An 18,645-nucleotide genomic window follows, 5' to 3' on the forward strand; every position below is an offset into this window, starting at 1 on the left:
CTCGGGGGACGTCCCTGCCTTTCGCGACAGCTCCCCAAATCCCCGGCCATCCTGCGAGCTGCAATCCGAAAATGTAATACATCCCAGCTCTGCATTTACGAAGCCAGAATAAGGTTGCTAATTCCCATTGAGGTGCATACCCGGAGGGCAGCAGTGGGGAGAGGATTCTTTCTCATGGGGAAAAACGTTGACAGTCGAGATGGAAATTCTGCGCCCCCCCCTCCGGTTCTCTGCCTCCATTGGGGAGGGGGGAAATTTGTAGGAAAGACCCGATATCCTATCCACCCCGCTTCTCTGTTCATTTCCCTTTTGGGTGCTTCCTCTCGTTTCACCGCCGTTCAAACGAATTTCTAGGTGCACCGTTACACACACAGTTCTATCTTCTGCCTCTCTCACCCCCCTTTTTAAATCTTGCTCGGTTTGAACTGACACAAGGGACTTGTCCTCATTTCCTTGTGCCTACCTTGATGGCGTTCTGGCTGAAAATTTAGGAGAAGAAATGAAGTTTCTTCCACCTTGCAGGCACAGAGAAAACACTCCTCAGCTTTTTCCCCCATTATCCTACCACGATCTGAGAAGGCACACCAGTCTTTTAAATGCACGCACCCCTCCCCCTCTCCTCCTGATTTTCTTCTTTGATCCATTTTTTGAATTGACAAAAAGAGTCTTCTTCCCTCTGTTTATTTGTACACCGCTTTTGTTTACTTGTATACCGCTTTTCCACAGCCTTGCAGCCAAAGCGTGCTACAAGTAAAGGAAAATCACGAGTAACATTGTCTTAAAAGGAGATACAATACATAATAAAAACATGGGATAAAGACAGAAATGGAGCTAATCTCAACAATGGAACCTCTTCTTTCACTCACACTGCGTTTTAAATTTATGTCTTGTGGCCTGAAAAAGATGTGTTTTTACATCTTCCGGCGTGCCCCAGCCGATGTGGCCCATGCTTTTTGGCACAGGCAGTAAATTCTGGAGTCCTGAGTTGCAACCCCAGTTGCTTCCTCATAATTACAGGTTTGCTGCTTGGTCTTCTCGTGAGTCGAATTGAGTGGCTAGCGTGATGTTTATGGGGCAACCTGTTTCAGCAAGCCAGGGATGGCGCCCTTAAAAAGAAGATCAAAACTAGGGTGGATCCACTCCATGGGCATGAGAAGGTTTGGGCAAGCTCCTTGAGAACTCATTTGATCCTCCCGGTGCTTTGTCGTCATCTTTTGATTAATTACAGCCTTTGATGTATTGACAGTGTGCGTGTGTGTGTGGACCGGGAAGAGAAAGGGAGAAAACTCACGGAAAGATGGCTTCTTACAGCCAGGAAGCGAAAGGTCTAATTTAGCTCCCATAAATAGGAGAGAATTTGGGGTGGATGCAAAGGAGGAGGATAGACAGGGATACTTTTGGATGGATTTATATTCCCCCCCCAAGGGGGAGCAAGCAGAAAGAAGCGGTTTCTCCTAATTGCTGCTAAGTGGCTATATTTTGCAAGGGCCCGCATGGGAATTGTGTGAACACCACACCGGATGCCCCCCTCCCGTTTCCATCTGGTGTTTGGCTTTGCCTGGTCTCTCCCGTGACCTTGAAGTCCATATTAAGAACTTTGAGGATCTCTTTCCACACACTGGTCCTCCTCTCAAGCAGACCGTAAAGCCTTTACGTTCTGTTTCGGGACTACAAATCCCAGCATCCCCTGGCTGCTGGGCAAGCCGTGGAGGTCCTCAGAATGGTATCCCTCCCAGGCGTATGGGGTTGAATTTGCATCACTAATTTTCCTGTGATCCCTTCCTCTGGAAGATGCTCATGGGCGGCCCATTTCGTCCTTCTGTGGCCACACATCCGGGAAGTCTTGACTACTGCTATGTCGGCCAGCTGGGGCTTCCAGGAGTGGTCATCTACAAGAACGTGTGGGGACCTCGAGTTTGGAAAGTTAGGCGTAGAGCGAGAACCTGGGAGATCCGAGTTCCAATTCCCCTGGAGACGTGCAGCTTGTCAGGTTTGTGTCCAGCTGCGAGCGCTCATTCTTTCCCGGCCCCTAACCCGCCTTGCAGGGCTGTTGTGAAAGGGGGAAAAGGAGAGACAGGAGCCTCTCCTTGAACTCTCAGGGGAGAGGAAAGGATGCCAGTGTTCCTACAGCATGTGTGGATTTGACCTTCCCAGGTTGCGCACCCCTACACCCACCTTTGAAGACATGTTAACGTAGATCAGATGGGCTGAACGGGGAGCCGAATCAAGAAAGCGGGTGGCAGCGGGAAGAGGCGTTTGGAGTTCGGCTCTGCCAACAGCCGCCTTCCAGCACTGGGTAGCCGAGCACCCTCGAATCCCGCCTGGATGATGTTCAAAAAATGGCATGCTTTTCAGACTTGCTGTTCAAAAGGAATTGAGTTGTTGTTTTTCAGAGTTGGGGTGTGTGTGTGTATGTGTGGGTGTACCTGAAATCACTCCTTGGATGTGGGCCACTTGGCAGATTTTCTCATTTTTTATTTCTCTTCTCGCTCCTTCGGGCCTTGTTAAAACCCAGCCACCTGTCATCGTGGAAAGTGGCCGAGGGGGGGGGGAGGGAAAGAGGGGGAGCCTCCAGGCAATGGCTGCCTCTCATTTGGGCGGCTTGTTCCTAATCTCAAGCGCAGAGATGTCGTGTTTCGGAGGAGCGATGGTGCTCTTGTCTCCCTGTTGCAAGGCACTAAGAAAAAAAGCCACAGCTAAAGAAATCACAGGCAAAGATGGGAACAGATACAGTCTGTTTCCATGTTCAGTGTCTCCAACCCCCCCCTCCTCGGACACACGCATACGCACACAAAATTTCTGACAAAGCAAACAAGATATATAACCATTCGGGATGTCTTGCTTTTTTCTCTCTCTTTTGATTGCAGCTTTAAAAGTAGAAAGTGCAGTCGCTGCCTCGGGCACCAAATCTGGATGCACCAAATCCCACAACATGTCTACTTGGTTTGGAAATGAGTGTTGTGTATCTTTAAGGAAGTGGAGGTTAAAGGTGGAGGGGAGGGGCTTTGACATCCAGACCAACACTACAGGGAGGGTTTCCCCCCCTAAAATCTACTTTAGATCACCCAGCATAGTTGCAGAAAATAACAATTAAATGTGTAAATGTAGGGGAAGGATGTAGTCATTCCCGAGCCAGCAGCTTCTTTTGTTTTATGACTCCTCCCTGTCCTGCAAACGAGTCATCGTTCATCAAGGGCGACTTGTTGGCGAAATGGATCTGCTGGCGAGCTTTCAAACTCACCGCACAGCACTCTAACATATTACCTTTGGAAAGCAAAGTCAGTAATCAATGTGACGCAAGGATTCGAGGAAAAGAATCTGTCAGCTTTCAGCCACCGATAGCTTTGGACCAGATCAGTATTAATCGCAGTTTTCCCCTTGCCCCCACGAAGAAAATCCGGCTCAGTGACTATACGGAAATATATTGCTTTTGCACCTTGGAAGGTGGGGATTCCCGGTTTTACAAGAAAGCCGGCAAATCCGCTCTGGGCTTTCATCCAAACTTTTGCAGAGACTATCCACTGCAGCTTCACGTAGACTAATCAGAGCTTTGGAAGTCTGTCGTGGTTATGTGCCGTCAAGTTGCCTCGAAATTATGATGACCCCATGAACAAGCAAGCCGTCTCCAACGCGTCCTGTCCTCCACAGCCCTTGCTCAGCTTGTCTAAACTCACACCTGGCGGTTCCTTGAGAGAGAGTCGGTCCATCTCGTGTTTGGTCTTCCTCCCTTCCTGCTGCCTTCTACTTTTCCTGGCGTTGTTGTCTTTTCCAGGAAATCCTGCCTCCTCATGATGTGTAGAGACCTTTGGTCTAGATGGGCAGGGTAGAAATCCAATAATAAACAAACAAACAAACAAATAAATAAATAAATAACTAAATAAATAAATAAATGTGCCCAAAGCGGGACAGCCTCAGTTATAGCATTTTGGCCTCCAAAGAGAGTTCAGGCTTAATTTACTCTAGGACCCGTGTGTTTGTCTAACTCAAATAAGGGATTCAGATTGATATTTCCTGAAGGTTAGCAAGATTATCCCGTGGCAAGGAAAAACAGCAGCCTTATGGCATCTGAACATCTAGCAGGTTGTACTTCGACTAGGCTTGAACTACGTATAACTTATTTTGTTTTTAAAAGGTTATTCCTTCATTCATTGGAAGGGTGAGGTTGGGAATTTTGGGCAATGCAGTTACATTGGCTACCAGCTCCTGAGCATGGCCGGTGGTGAAGGATGATGGAAGTCGTCGTTTCAGATCTCTTGACGAGACAGAGATCTCCAGAGTTGGAACAAACCCCCGTTGCTGGAGTTTGGGTGGAAAAAATCCAAAAAACTGTGGTTAGGTTGAAAGGAGAAATATATTTCTGTTCTCTTCCTATTGGCATCCTGTGTTCCCATATGGGAACGATCACGCCTGCAAATCAAATGTTGCTTAGACCCTATAGTTTCTCATGATCTCAAGGATCAACAACCACTGTTTTGCATTTTAGGAATGATTATTTAAAAATATTTCATTTCATTGGTCTAAAGAAGTAACTTTTAGAACTCCAGGGGCCGGGGCCTTTCCCTGACAGAGGCTTTTATAACTTATCAGGATCCAATGAATGAAAACTGCTCCCTTCATCCTATCTGGACGGTCTTGTTCTGCCTTAAGGATTGCCCTCCTCCAAATTCAGCCCCTTTCTCCCATTTTCAGCCGCGTTGCAGATGGTCCCGTTTGCATCTCATGGAGGCTGAAATTATCATTCAAATTAAGTTAATTTTGAAAAGGCAGGGGGACCTGCTTGCTTTTTGTCCGGCCGAAACACGGAAGGGAATGAGTGTGGGCGTTGTCCCCCCCCCACTTTGCTTTCCTGTCTCTCTGTCTCTCTTTTTTTTAACCGATGGAAAAATGTTCCAGCAACAGAACCGGCCCCACACGACTCATAATGGGGTTTTGCAAATATATGAAATGAATCGGTGGAGCCGAAATCTGGGGCATAAATTGTCGGGGAAAGTCTTTGGAATAGGAGGCAGCAAAAGTGGTCACAGGTCTACAAAACAAGCGTTCTTCCGTTTATAACTTCCCTTTTCTTCTTAAGGGTCCAGAGCATGGTGTACATGCATCTCCTTTCTCTTGTTTTCTCAACCATCCTGCGAGGTAGGGCCAGGCTGACAGGGAGGGTCTGGACCGACAACTCGCTTAAAAATTAACAAGTAAACTTGTTTGGCCAGCGATGTAACTCAGCACCTATTTATTACACTACTTTTGAGTGTCCCTTTGTTTTGCCCTTGAGTTAGCAGCTAGTTACAGGGAAGTAATTACTTGTAACTAATTATTCCACAGTTTGTGAGTTATTGCAAAGCTGTGATTGTTCCTGTGGAGGTAACTTCAGCCCAAAGCAGCTGTTTGGGGAATTGGGGGACCCCGCTTGGCCTCAGAAGGGGTTCCATTTCAGGCATCCTCAGCAAGCAGCTTTTGCCCAGGGTTTGGAGAACGGCGGCAATACAGCAGATTATTTGCAGGGACCGAGAATGCTTGGAGTTGGCAAGCGATTGTCTGCCTGCTCCATCTAAGGAAGCAGAAAATCACATTGGTCGTCCTCCATTTCCTGTTAAGCCGGCGAGCCCCCCTATTCTAGCAGGCGCAAGCGGTAAGCCACAGATAACAGGCTGGGTGCAGCTGACGAGGGTCTCTTAATATGATTCAGAGGATTATGAAATTGGAATATACTAACGGGAGCTAGTTGTTTTCCTTGGCGGCCCCACCTTTTATATCCATTTTGCTTGGTAGGCAAAATTCTACCTCTCTCGATTTCTTTTTGCTTCCAGCTACAACTTTTACCCCCCCCCCCCGTAGAGAAGTAAATCTACAGCCAACCCAAGACTCTTGAGCTCAGGGGTGGGGGGGGGCCTACGGAGTGGAAATGAGTTTTCCCAGCCTATTTATGATCTGCTGAGCTCCCAAGATTTTGCCTTTAAAAAAATAGAAACTCTCCCCAGTTCTCATTCCTGTATTCCCAGGCCCTAACTGGAGAATTCTAGCAAAGAGACTCGGAAATTACTTGGATCGCTTGTTGGGAACAACCAGCCTTGTGCAAAATCTCCAGGGCTTCTGGCATCCCAGAAGGTGAACTTAAGCAAGGGGGAAAGCACTGGAAGTGGGAAGAGGCCGGTTTTGACTTTCTTTCTCCCTGTGTCTTCTCATGAGAAGCGGCTGCTGTCAACCCCGGATGTGAAGCTTCAGACAACCAGCCATACCTAGGGACTCTGGGAGGTGGCGTTAGGAAAGAACCTGACCCGAAACGACAGATCTCGTGGTCATAACATCGGGCCTAAATTTTAGACGCTGCCTGATGAAGATCTAGGTGGTAGCTGAAAGCTTACGCGCTTTGCAGTTGTTGTAATTGATTTACCACCCAAGTATGAATTTTCTTTTTCTTTTTTTTTCTCTCCCCTCGAGGATCAGTGTGCTATTTTTAAAAACCAAAAACTGGTGAAATCTACTTGTTATCCACTTATACTTCACTGTGGAATAACATTCATTTTCTTTCGCCATATGCTGGACCCTCCTCTTGCTCTTCTTGTAATCTCAAAACTGGTTGTTATCTGTTTTGTCGATTTTTTTTACACCCATGTCTCACTTCCTTTCGTGTTTACTTTGGCTAATGTATCTTTTGTGATTAAAACCATTGGAAGGCAAACGGGGAAAGGGAAAAACCAACAACTGCCTGGATTTAGAGCTAAATATTTGAACCATGTAATTTATTTAAAAGAGCAGCCTTTAGTTTTAGATATATTTTGGAGTCCGCACGCAGCAAAGAATCCAAAAAAATTTTTAGTGTTTTTTCCCCCTCCTTTGTCTTCTTTTTAACAAATGGAATGGCTAACCCAGGGACGCACCATAGTTGTTCCCCCTAGTAGTAAGTTTCTCTCTCCACCCATCCTCCTGGATTTAGGCGGAGAATGAGCTTCCGGATCTCATCATAAACGAAGATCAGGAGGCTGAACGGAAAAGCACAGAACCACCAGGGGATCTTGAGCGGGTACATGCGCAACGCCACCTCCATGCCCGGGCAATACGACAAGAAGGCAGCCAAAGTGGTTTCTTCCAAGAGGCCAAAGATCAGGATCCTGTTTCTCATCCCCTGGTGGAACAGAGAGAGCTTCCGGGTCTTGGAGATGATGAGGTCGGCCCACTGTACCACCACGATGCTGACGAAGAAAGCGGTATGGCAGGTGAACTCCACTACTTTCCTCTGCTCGAAGGTCCACTCCTGGCCGTAGCTGTCCTCCAAGTCATTCTTGGACCGGTCGTCCCAATCCAGGCGGAGGCCTAACAAGGTGGTGGGCAGGAACCCGTTTTCAGCCATAATGACGAGGTAGGTGAAGAATCCGGCCAAGGCCTGCATGATCCCGATCTGCCCGTAGGCCAGGCTGATGAGCCGTTCGTTCACCAGCTTGTCCGTCCTGGAGTTGCGCGGCTTCCTCTTCATGATGTCGCTCTCGGCGGACTCGTAGGCCAGGGAGATGGCGGGCACCATGTCCGTACCCAGATCTATGCAGAGGATGGTGATGGTGCCCAGAGGAAGCGGGATGCTCAAGAGGATGAACATCAAGAAGGGAGAGATCTCCGGGATGTTGCTGGTCAAGGTGTAAGCGATGGACTTCTTGAGGTTGTCAAAGATCAGGCGGCCTTCCTCCACCCCCGTCACGATGGAGGCAAAGTTGTCATCAAGGAGGATCATGTCGGCGGCTTGTTTGGAGACGTCGGAGCCAGCGATGCCCATGGCGATCCCGATGTCGGCCTTCTTAAGGGCGGGGGAATCGTTGACGCCATCGCCCGTCACCGCCACAATGGCGCCTTGCCTTTGACACCCTTCCACGATGATCAGCTTCTGCTGCGGGGAAGTGCGGGCGAAGACAATCTCCGTGTGATTCCTGAGGAGGTCGTCGAGTTGGTCGGAGGTCATGTCCTTGAGATCGGAGCCGTGGACCACGCAGGCCTGGGCTTCCCGGGGGTCGACCTCGCTGACGGGGATGTTGAGCCGTTCCACAATGTCTTCTACCGTCTCGGTCCCCTCGGAAATGATGCCGACCCCCTTGGCGATCGCCTTGGCGGTAATAGGGTGGTCTCCTGTGACCATGATCACCTTGATGCCGGCGCTTCGGCACTTCCCGACGGCATCCGGCACGGCAGCCCGAGGCGGGTCGATCATGGAGATGAGTCCCACGAAACACAGCTTATTGATGGGGAAATTGAGCTTCTCTGTGTTGAACTTAAATCCTCTGGGAAACTGGCGTTCGGGGAGATAGAAGTGACAGAACCCAAGGACTCGCTCACCCAGCCCGCCCAGCTCAAGGTAAGTTTTCTGAAAGTCTTCCTGCATCTTCTTGTCCAGGTTGACTTCCTTCCCTTGGATCAGGATCGTTGAACAGCATTCGAGGATTCTCTCAGGGGCCCCTTTCATCACGAGGAGGTGCCCTTTGGGCTTGTCTTCCGCTTCGTGGATGGACAGCTGGTACTTGTTGGTCGAGTTGAAAGGAATCTCTGCCACTTTGGGGTTCTTCGTCCGCATGGTGGCGACTGACCCGTAGGACAGCTCGACGCATTTCAAGAGGGCCGACTCGGAGGCGTCACCGGTCGTGTCTTTCTTGGCCACGGGCACGTTCTCCTGTCCGGCCTTGAAGTCTGCCCTGTTGCAGAGCCCGGCGATGCGGGTCAGGGCTGCCCACGTGGGCGAGCGTTTGCTCAGAATCACCGCTCCCGCCTGCGCCTCTGTGGTGTCAGCTGTGTGGACTTGGTTGTCGAACCACATGTGAGCCACCGTCATGCGGTTCTGGGTGAGGGTCCCTGTCTTGTCCGAGCAGATGGTGGACGTGGAGCCCAGCGTCTCCACGGCTTCCAGGTTCTTCACCAGGCAGTTCTTGCGAGCCATGCGTTTGGCGGTCAGCGTCAGGCAGACCGTCACCGTGGCCAGGAGCCCTTCCGGGACATTGGCCACAATGATGCCAATGAGGAAGACCACAGCCTCCAGCCAGCTGTACCCCAGCGAGAGCGAAAGGATGAAGAAGCTCACGCCCAGGAAGACAGCCACGGCGGTGATGATGTGGATAAAATGTTCTATCTCTCTTGCGATGGGGGTAGGACCCTCTTGCAGGCCAGAAGCCAAGGAAGCAATGCGTCCCATCACCGTACGGTCTCCCGTCAAGACCACGATGCCCCGGGCTGTGCCTTCCACGCAGTTGGTCGAGAAGAAACAGATATTGCGTGTCTCCAGCGGGTTATCGTGGGTGCATTCCGCCGACCGGCTTTGCGGCTCCGATTCGCCCGTGAGAGAGGAGTTGTCCACTTTGCAGCCGCTGGCAGAGATCACTCGGAGATCTGCAGGGATCCGGTCTCCTCCTTTCACCTCCACCAGGTCTCCGACCACCACTTTCTCAGCGTTGATCAGCATCTTCTCGCCGTCTCGGATCACGAGGGCTTGCTGGGGCACCATGTTTTTGAAGGACTCCATAATCCTGGAGCTCTTGGCCTCCTGGTAGTAGGAGAAGCAGCCGGTCACGATGACCACGGCCGCCAGCACCACCCCCAGGTACAGGTTGTCCCTTTCCGCCTTCTCCTCCATCATCTCCTGGATGCTGTAGGCCAGGAAGCAGAGGATGGCCCCGATCCACAGCAGGATGGAGAAGCCGCCAAAGAGTTGCCGGCAAAACTTGACCCACTCTGGCGTAGTCGGGGGAGGCGTGAGGGCGTTGGGGCCGTCCCGAGCGAGGTTGGCTGCAGCCTGGGCATGGGTGAGCCCCTTGGACACGTCCACCTTGTATTTCGACCCTATTTCCTCCAAGGTCAGTTTGTGGTCGGTAAGATCGACTTCTTTCTTCAGATCCTCTAAATCTTCCACCTTTTTCTTGGCTTTCTTGAAGCAAAATGGGAACAGCCTTTCGCAGAGGGAGATTTTTTTCTGCTTCTTCCCCATGACGGGGTGACCGGATGCTCAGCCCCGCTTCTCAGTCTACCTTCCTCCTACCACAAGGAGGGAAAAGGGCATGAAACCTCAAGCCGGACGTGGACCTTCACGGACCAAACTGGCCTTCCATCCCAACAGAAAAGGATGACCGTCCATCGCCTTAGCAATGAAGGAAGGCTCCAGGCCACGCCCCTAGCAACCAGCCACCCAACGAGCCCTTTGTGCTGTCACACGCCCAGGCAACCAGGTAAGCTCTGTCTCTTAGCAACAAGAGGCCTACCTGTGGTGGCCGATCCCACCTAGAGTTGACTCAAGGGGGGCTAACTCTGAACTACCAATTAAATTCAGGTGTATTGGTTCGCCGTTCAGCCATTGATTGTATAGATCAGCTTGGGTCAACTCTAGGTGGGATCAGCCATTGAAGTTAGGCCCCGGCTGCTAAGCGACAGAGTTTGCTTGGTTATCCCTTGGCTTCTGATGTGAAATCAGCCGTCGGTTTAGAACGACGAGGACCGTAACCTTGTTTTCTTTTTAAAAGGGAAACAATGAAAAATCAATCCAGGTGGGGCAGCCTTCATCACAGCCTAATGCCCTCCAGATGTGTTGGAATACAACACCTCCTGTGTATGGCTACCGTGGCCTATGTTGTCGGGGATAATGGGAAGCGTAATCCCAAACATCTGAAGGGCGTGGGTTTGGGGATGATTGGTACAGGTTGGACTAAGCCAAAAAGATATATGTGTTGACCTGTACTGAGCCAGCTTCCTTTGCTTGTTTCCACCCACATACATATTCATGAAAAAGTGCCTATTAATCATTTTCCTGCCCCCAAGAATGTTCAATGAATTACATGTTTCAAACGTAAAGCAAATTAAAAACGATGTTAAAAGTCTGTTTTTAATAACACCAGTCACAAAGAGTCACGCTGGCCTCTGTTTTGCTTCCCAACAGAAAGGTCTCTTCGTAGGAGACTACGAACCCTGAAATTTTGTAACCCCGTAATCATGGACATGGGAGGCTAACCTGCATTTATCCTTGATTGTGGATTTCCCTCCTTCTCTCAAAAGCTATTTTGCCCCTCCCTTTTCAAAGCCAGCATCCCGAAGAAGAAAAGGAACCTCATTAGCAATGGCTTTGGGGCTCCCCCTCAGGAGACACTCCGGCCTTTGGCTGTTCCTCCCTCCCGACACCATTGAAATTCAGGTTCCTCCACGTCGCCAAAGAGGTGTCAAAGCTGAACAATTGAGCCATCCTTCTGCAGGGTCCTTTGGCTGCTGGGCGTTTTGGGATGTAGAGGACGTCCGCCGAGGCAGCTGAGTCCACAGGCCGGCTGGGTCAGGAGGCCAAAACGGGCCGCGCATCCTGCCAAAAACGGTGCGGCTATTGTTCCGTCTCCGCGGGGTTTTCTCTCCCGTGCGAAAAAATGCGCCGTTGCTCCACCATAGCAACTGTGGAGAGCTGCCCCAGCATGGCTGTCAAGCATTAAAAACCATGTGTTTGTGGAGGGGGGACTCAGAAGCAAGCAGCAGGGTCTTCCCCTCCAAAGAACAGGCAGATCTGCCGGCTCTTGGCAGGAAGAGAAATTCCACCAAAAAAACAACCTGAATTTCCAAATTACAGTTTTGCAAGAAATCCCTCCTTCTAACTGCGCGGCAGAGAGGTGCAAACCCACCTCCAGATTTTGCTCGAGGTGTAGTTTGAAAATACCCGCGCCCCGTTCCCCCTCCGGCCTTACTTTTCTTCCGGGCAGTCTTGAACTGGCCATGGTGCTGAATTGCGCTCTTTTTTGGGTGTGGGTGGGTGTAAGGTTTCGTTCAGTCCCCATCTCCTTTCTGATTTCAACTGCATTCAGAAGGTAAAGACTTCTCACAAAGAGAGACGCCATCTGTGTTCCCAGCCCTACCGGCCTCACTCTGGCCGTACAGAGAGCATCGGGGCCATCTGCATATTTTCTCTGCAAGCCTTCACCCGTGGAGGGATCACACACGTCCCTGCGTCAGAGAGGTCAGCTAAAGACATATCCATTTACCCAGGCATTTTTCGTGATTATTCATCCGATTGCTTGCACCAACTACGTTGCATTGTAATGAACTGCTCTTAACGGCTAGAATTCTGCTATTTTGCACCAGTCGGTGTAACTCCCAGTGTAATTATAAACACGTTGGATAGCTCCATGGTTTCAGCTGGGAGTTTGAATCCCCACTGTGCCTGCCAGACAGAGGCTGGATTTGAGGATCCAGAGGGTCCCTTCCAGCTCTGCAGTGCTCATAGAAAATAACTATAAAATATGGAAGAATTGTTGCAAATGAAGAAGTCAGCATAAGCGTTTGCTGTCATGTCCCAGTCTCTGGACTCACGGTCATCAGTAAATGCCTACACTGACGTCTTCCCTTGTGACAGTTTCCTGCTGAAGAGTACACTGGTGGAGTTACACCAGCATGACGGTGCCAGAAGATTCTGGCTGATAGATTTTACTGGAAAGGGCTGCCCCCCCCCTTTTTTACTGTTCTTCTCATAAGCCACTGGTTTTATTGCCCTGATTTCTGTTGTAAACCACGATGACATTTTTGCTCTAATGAAAAGCAGTCTAGGAAGGCTTGTGTGTGTGTGTTCATTCTTCACATGGCTTGTAATACCCCCCCACTTGTGTTCTCAGTGAGTTGATACTTCTTGATCAAGTTGCTAAAAAAGAGGACAGAAAGGCGTGGTTATTGGTCAAGTTTTGTCTTAATTTGTGTTTTGCCAAGAAGACATGCAATTCAGTGTCTCCCGTCGACAAAAGAAGTAATTAAGTTATTTCTTCCATGCTGCCTAATCAATTGGTTTTGTATGCAAGCACTTCTAAAATGTTGAAAAGATGCTTATTCTCTCTCTCTCTCTCTCTCTCTCTCTCTCTCTCTCATACACACACAGACATTTCTTGCCTTTGAACCATCATCGACCCAACGCTAAACTGATTTAAGCAATAACCTAATATCAAAACTTTAGCAAAGCCATACTGAATATACCAGTGTGGTGTGTAGCAGATAGAGTGGTGGACTAGGACTGAGGGGGCCTGGGTTCGAATCTCCGCTCGGCCAAAGAAACTCACTGGGCAAGTGGAAATAGTTAAGCTACCCCAAGAATATCTCGCCTTGAATGTCCTGTTGCTTTGCACCCGCATTTGTTGTACTGAGGCTTGAGTAGACACAGCTAGGGTTGATTTGGGCTTTGTGTCCGTGATGGGGGCAGGGAGGTTCCAGCTGGTAAGTTCTTTGGTTTTAGTGTAGACGGTACTAAAGAAACCGTATTGATGATGGAATTTGGTGTTGTAGAAAATATCCATATATTTTCCTTAACGAGTTACACATTTTTCCCAGCCTTCCCTATTTCCTGGAAACATTTCGGTCTCTCTGGCATTCAAAAGTTGGGCAGGGGGGGGGGGAATTGTTTAAGAAATGTAGATAGGTTTTTAAAAAGCTGTTCTCCTTAGAAGTATATAAATGCCTATCTTAGCCAAATAAGAAAACAAGCAGACACGCTTCTGGCATCCTTTAAAGGATCCTTAGATGATTACATTTGTAGGGGGGAAAACAAGGCATTTTTCTGGATTCCATTTCACTTTTGAGGGGGCCTCTCAATCTCTCTCATTCACTCACATGCCAGCAAAAGGATAAATTTTTTTCCCCCCAGCAAGACATCTGCAGCTGCTGGGTTCGATAAAACAAAGCAAATAATAGTCCTGCCCTTGAGATCAACTGCGTCTTTTGCAGATAAAACAGCTGATTAATTGGAAATTTGTTCTCACCAGGGGTGGCAGATATATAAAGAAGGTTGGACTTCCAGCCTTCCTATAGGATGCTGGCTGCAAATATTTCTTTAATTGTCATAGGAAACAACGACCAACCGGATGAAAGCGAGGTTGCCGGGAAATGGCAGAACCCTTTAAAGCAAATGGTGGGCCAGTCATGGCCCTCCAGCCATCCTGGTGGGACAATAAATCCCATCGTCCTTCAGCACCAGGTATTCTGGCTAGGACTGATGGGCATTATGGTATGACGACCAAAGACTGGAAAATCATTAGTTTGAAATTAATTTGTTACCCATATTTTATGATAAAGCAGCGCAGTCAGCCTTCCGTCTTTCCGAGATTGGTAAATTGAGTACCGAGCTTGCTGGAGGGAGGGGCGTTGTGTAGCCTGCATAATTAAAAATTATAAACTACCCAGCAAGTGCCTTAAGTACTGAGTGGTATATAAGCAGCATATGTTGCATTGTTGTGAAGGCAAAGTGGGGAAAACCATGTTCCCAATCACAAGGTCTGTGGAAGAAAGGCAGAATATAAAGGCTATAAATACATGTGCTTTAATTAATTGGTCTGCAGTGTTTCAGGTGAAGAAAGGTCTTCTTTAGATTAACCTAAATGTGGCACGAGAAAACTCCCTTTGCTGTCTGGAGACATGATGGTAACCCTTACAACAGTCCTGTGAGGAAAATCACCAGAACTGCCCCATATCATCCGATCACGAGATTGCTGAGAGCTTAGAACCACAGCAGGGGTGGCCCCTGAATCAGGGAGGAAATCTCGAAAATGCCATGTTATTTACAGGCGATAAAATGTTATTTGCAAAATGTTAACACGTGCAAACAAAGTATAGTCTTTTGCAAAAAACCCCAGCCAGTTTCATATCATAACATTCACAGACACTGCATTAAAGCTTTGTCAAAGAAAACAGAGGCAGAAGAGAGGATTTCCAGCAAAATGCTGTATTTTTGCAAGTGGAATATGTCCGTAGCCAAGAAGAGTTCCAGAAGAGATTGGAGGTGTAAATCTTTGCTTTTGCGGCCTACTATCTGGCTAGAACGAAGAGCCTGCAAGAGGAGGGAAAAAAGCTGAAACGTGGAGAGGGTTTGGAGAAGGATCATTATTTTTACCATTTCTTGCTGGGTTGCTGATTTATGGCCCATCGGAAGCAGTCGGGTGGAACAGATCAGAGTTGTGGGGGGGGCAGGGTTTTATGAGAAGACAGAAGAACGTGGTCCTCTGAATGGTGACATTGATGAGATTTGGGAGCGGGCCTGATGAATGGAAAGCTCTTAGCAGCCTGGAGAGAGAAAGGAAATGTACCAGTAATGTCCTTTTCCATCTCTATATTCTGTACACACACAGATCATATGCTTATGATCCAGGCATAAAAGAAGCGAGGGGTTTCCATCCATGTGTTTTGGGTAGCAATATAACTGTCCAGATATGTCAGACGTCCCTGTTTTAAGAGCAGGCCGACAAGGTAACGATCCGAATATAATGCTTTTAGGGAGGAATTCTATTTAATTTCAGTCACTTGATGGCAGCCTTCACGGTGCTGGCCAGTCCAGAATTCGACAAGGGTAAGAATACTGCTCCAGTTCATTTTTCAATGGATCCAGTTCGTCGGAATTTGCCAGAACTGGGGGGATCATCACGATCGTCTTAGAACTACAGGGTTGGAAGGGACCCTATAGATCAGCGAGTTCTGCGCCTCTCAAGAAGGCACAGCGAGGAATCGAACTTCCAATTTCTGGCTTCTCCTAAACCACCAGGCTACCCAGCAGTTCTAATACTGGTGGTGTAGTTTTTGTTGCCAGGCTTCTTTGCTGGCCCTGTTGGCTGGGGGATGGTGGGGAAAGGAAAGTTAAAAGCCTCCTGATTGCTGGAATTTCCTAGCATGTGCGTATCCGTTCGTATTCAGAATGGAAAGAATTTGATGTCAAAAATACTGGAAGGCAGAAGAAGCCCAAACAGGCCGTTCAGATGGGTGTAGCATTTATATTCCTCTGTTGAGTTGGAAAGGAGCCGGTTACCTATCAGTTTGTGTAAACCGTCAAAACAGTCCCTACAGCCAAGTTTGCAGTCTTCAAAAAAGTAAAGCCCTGGCACAAAAGAAGGAGCGGAGGAGGAGGGAGAAGGAAAAGAAGCAGTCCCGCATGCAGCTTCTTAATGTGGTGGGATTCTGCCCCCTGGTGGAGAAGGTGGGAGTCAACCGTTGCAAAGCCCACTGGAACTGACTTCTTAAGAGGGGAACCAAGCCAGTCCCACTCTTGTTACCATTTGTAATACCAGCGGATAAGATGTGGGTCATTTTCTTGTACGCTTGCCCAGGGGAGGGGATAGAACAAATCTCACACCCTCCCACTGAAGCTTTTGCGGCATGGAAACAGGTCTGGATGTAAAGGTTGTCCGAAAGCTGAAGAAGAGAGAAGCAAGTCATGAAGCGTTGCACGGACAGGTTGGGGGTTGCAAAGCCCCTTCCGCGGACGTCAAGAGCGGCAAAGCACAGTGAGACCGAAAAGTCGAGGGAAATGGACGTAATTCTCCGTTCCCGTTAAAAGCACGCAGGGGCGACCTTCAGATAACTCTGGGAAGTCTGCCTCTTGCGGCTGAAGTGGAGCCGAAAAGAAAATCAGTCTTCCTTGTGAGATGAAGAATAAGGGGCCGCGAAAAGGAAGAAAGAAGGAGAAATGGTGTGTGCCTTTTATTGTGGCAGCTGGTGGCCGCTTTACGTTATCGTGAGCTGGGCAGAATCGTTTGACAGTTGGCTTTTGTTAGGCTAGCTGGCAGGGTGCCGTGGAGTGGATTATTATGGGTAGCCGGCTTCCATCGCACTGGCAGTGCTGGTATCCCTCAGCCTCTGAGGGAGGCTTCCCGCTGCGATCTTGTGTGCAGGCCTCTCTTTTGGCTGCAAGGCCTCCTTTGAATAATAGGCGTTGCATCTTTCGCAGTGTTGGCGTGACGTTCCCCCCCCCCCCCCCGGTGTGTGTGTGTGGCTTTGTTGTCAGAACGGCTCAAGAACCTTGCAAGATGGCTTGCAGAGAAGCAGTCTGGCCCCTGAAAACGTCCTCCTCCCCAAATACTCATGCAATGGAAGGTTGCTGGTCTTGATGCACAGCACCCCAAGGTGTGTGTGTGTGTGTGTGTGTGTGTGTGTGTGTGTGTGTGTGTGTGTGTGTGTGTGTGTGTGTGTAGAGGGAGGTGTTGGCCCTATTAACACACACACACCCAAGGCCTGTGAGAGGTAGGTGTGGTTATCTCAGACGGGTTGTTGGAGATCAGCCTGGAGGCTGGCGCAGGAAAGCCGCTCCGGGTTTGAGTCCGAATTCTGAAAGAGCTGCCCCGGGTGTTGATCTGCACTTTGGATTACACTCCTGTAAAGGTTCGGACTCAGACCTGACAGCAGACGGAACACGCCACGGGTGTCGGAGCCACCGGCTTCCACAGTTTAGAGGGCTAGAAGAGCCTTCAGAAGCTTCTGCCTGTGTGAATGTTGTTCGCCTTCCGGGTGCCGCAAAAGTCTGTAACTCGGACCGAGATGGCCGATCCACCTGGAGGACCCATAGGGTTGATGTGAGTGCCTACTCCTCTTTGAACGGTTGGCCTCCTCCAAATACGGCTAGCAAATGCATATAAAAAGCCTACTTTTTTTTTCACAGTAGGCGACATAGCTAGTTCTGTTTTGGGACCGTCCAAGATCTAAATGGCTGTTTTTAATGAGATAACTAAAAGTGTTCAAAACAGGTTTCTTTCATCTTTGGGTGCAAGTCAACGCTGCTGGACAGGACACAGCAGCAAAGCAAAAGGGAGGAAGGTGTTGCCTTCCTGATGATGTGGTTGGGCTGCAGCCCCCTATCAACCCTATGGTGAAGCATGATGGGAACTGTAGTCCAGGGACACGTGGCGAACCCCACGCTCTTCCTCCGGCAGGAAAAGGCAGGCATAAATTCAGCATTACTGGTGGCGATGCATTTGCCAGCTTCCTTCTCTCTTAAATCTCCTTGGGGGAAGAGCTCCTTTTTTGCATAATTCAGGAGATGCTCAATATCAGCCCCGTAGGATTTCTCCTCTCCTCTCTTGGCTGACAGAGATTTCAGGTTGACCGCTCGTGCTGTACGAGGAAGGTCAAGGTGCGCCAAACCTCAACTCTTCCCCCACAACCGCTTTTGCAAAAAGAAGGCTATTCGCCCTGTTTGTTCCTTGCTTGGCAAACAAGAGCCGGGTGAAGAACCAGATGTACTACTATATTTCCGAAATGCTACGTTCTGTCGAGTCCTGGAGTCTGGTGCCACCTAGGAGCCTCATCGTGGATTGCTACCACTTCCCTCCCTCATTTGTTTTCTGTGCTAAACCTGTGGAGAGCGAAAACAGCACATCTTGCTGAATGGATGAAAGCTGAAGGGAGTCTCGCACCAGTCTTGCTGGACCAACTGGAAGCCACTTAGTAGCCTCTGAAGAGAAGTCGGAAGATCAGAGAATGATTGGATACAGAAGAAATCTTCTGTGACTGTAGAGAAATTCAGTCAACTTGGGGTACAGCCAAAGAGAATCAGTGGATTCTGAGCCTCAGAAATGGGCAGTACATCTTTTACATAGTTCATTACATTATCTTTATATTTTTACTGGCCAGAAATGAGAAGCAGATCTCTCTCTGTGTGTGTGTGTGTGTGTGTGTGTGTGTGTTTGTGTTTGTGTTTGTGTTTGTGTTTGTGTTTGTTTGTTTGTTTGTTTGTTTGTTTGTTTGTTTGTTTGTTTGTTTTGCCCAAGTATCGAAGAATCCGGTGAGTTTTACGTTCTGTGTTCCTTGATCTCAGGCAGCAAAATATATGTATCAATGGCTCTGAGCCTAACACAGTACACAGCATCTTCCTGGATCATCTCTTTCTGGTGGTTCAGCAAAACCCGCAAAGGTTAA

General features: G+C 48.9%; 1 protein-coding gene and 1 pseudogene across 2 annotated transcripts in view; one reads left to right on the forward strand and one right to left on the reverse strand.

Annotated features, from left to right (window-relative positions):
• The window catches only part of LHFPL7 (LHFPL tetraspan subfamily member 7), a 51,667-nt gene that overhangs the window by 24,206 nt on the left and 8,816 nt on the right, over window positions 1-18,645 (forward strand). The window lies entirely within an intron of this gene.
• On the reverse strand, window positions 4,118-16,849 carry LOC110087403 (sodium/potassium-transporting ATPase subunit alpha-2 pseudogene; annotated as a pseudogene). Its single transcript, XR_013538027.1, has one exon. The product of XR_013538027.1 is annotated as a sodium/potassium-transporting ATPase subunit alpha-2 pseudogene (transcript).

Source organism: Pogona vitticeps, chromosome 7, assembly GCF_051106095.1.
Source record: "Pogona vitticeps strain Pit_001003342236 chromosome 7, PviZW2.1, whole genome shotgun sequence".
In the NCBI taxonomy this organism is placed as follows: domain Eukaryota; kingdom Metazoa; phylum Chordata; class Lepidosauria; order Squamata; family Agamidae; genus Pogona; species Pogona vitticeps.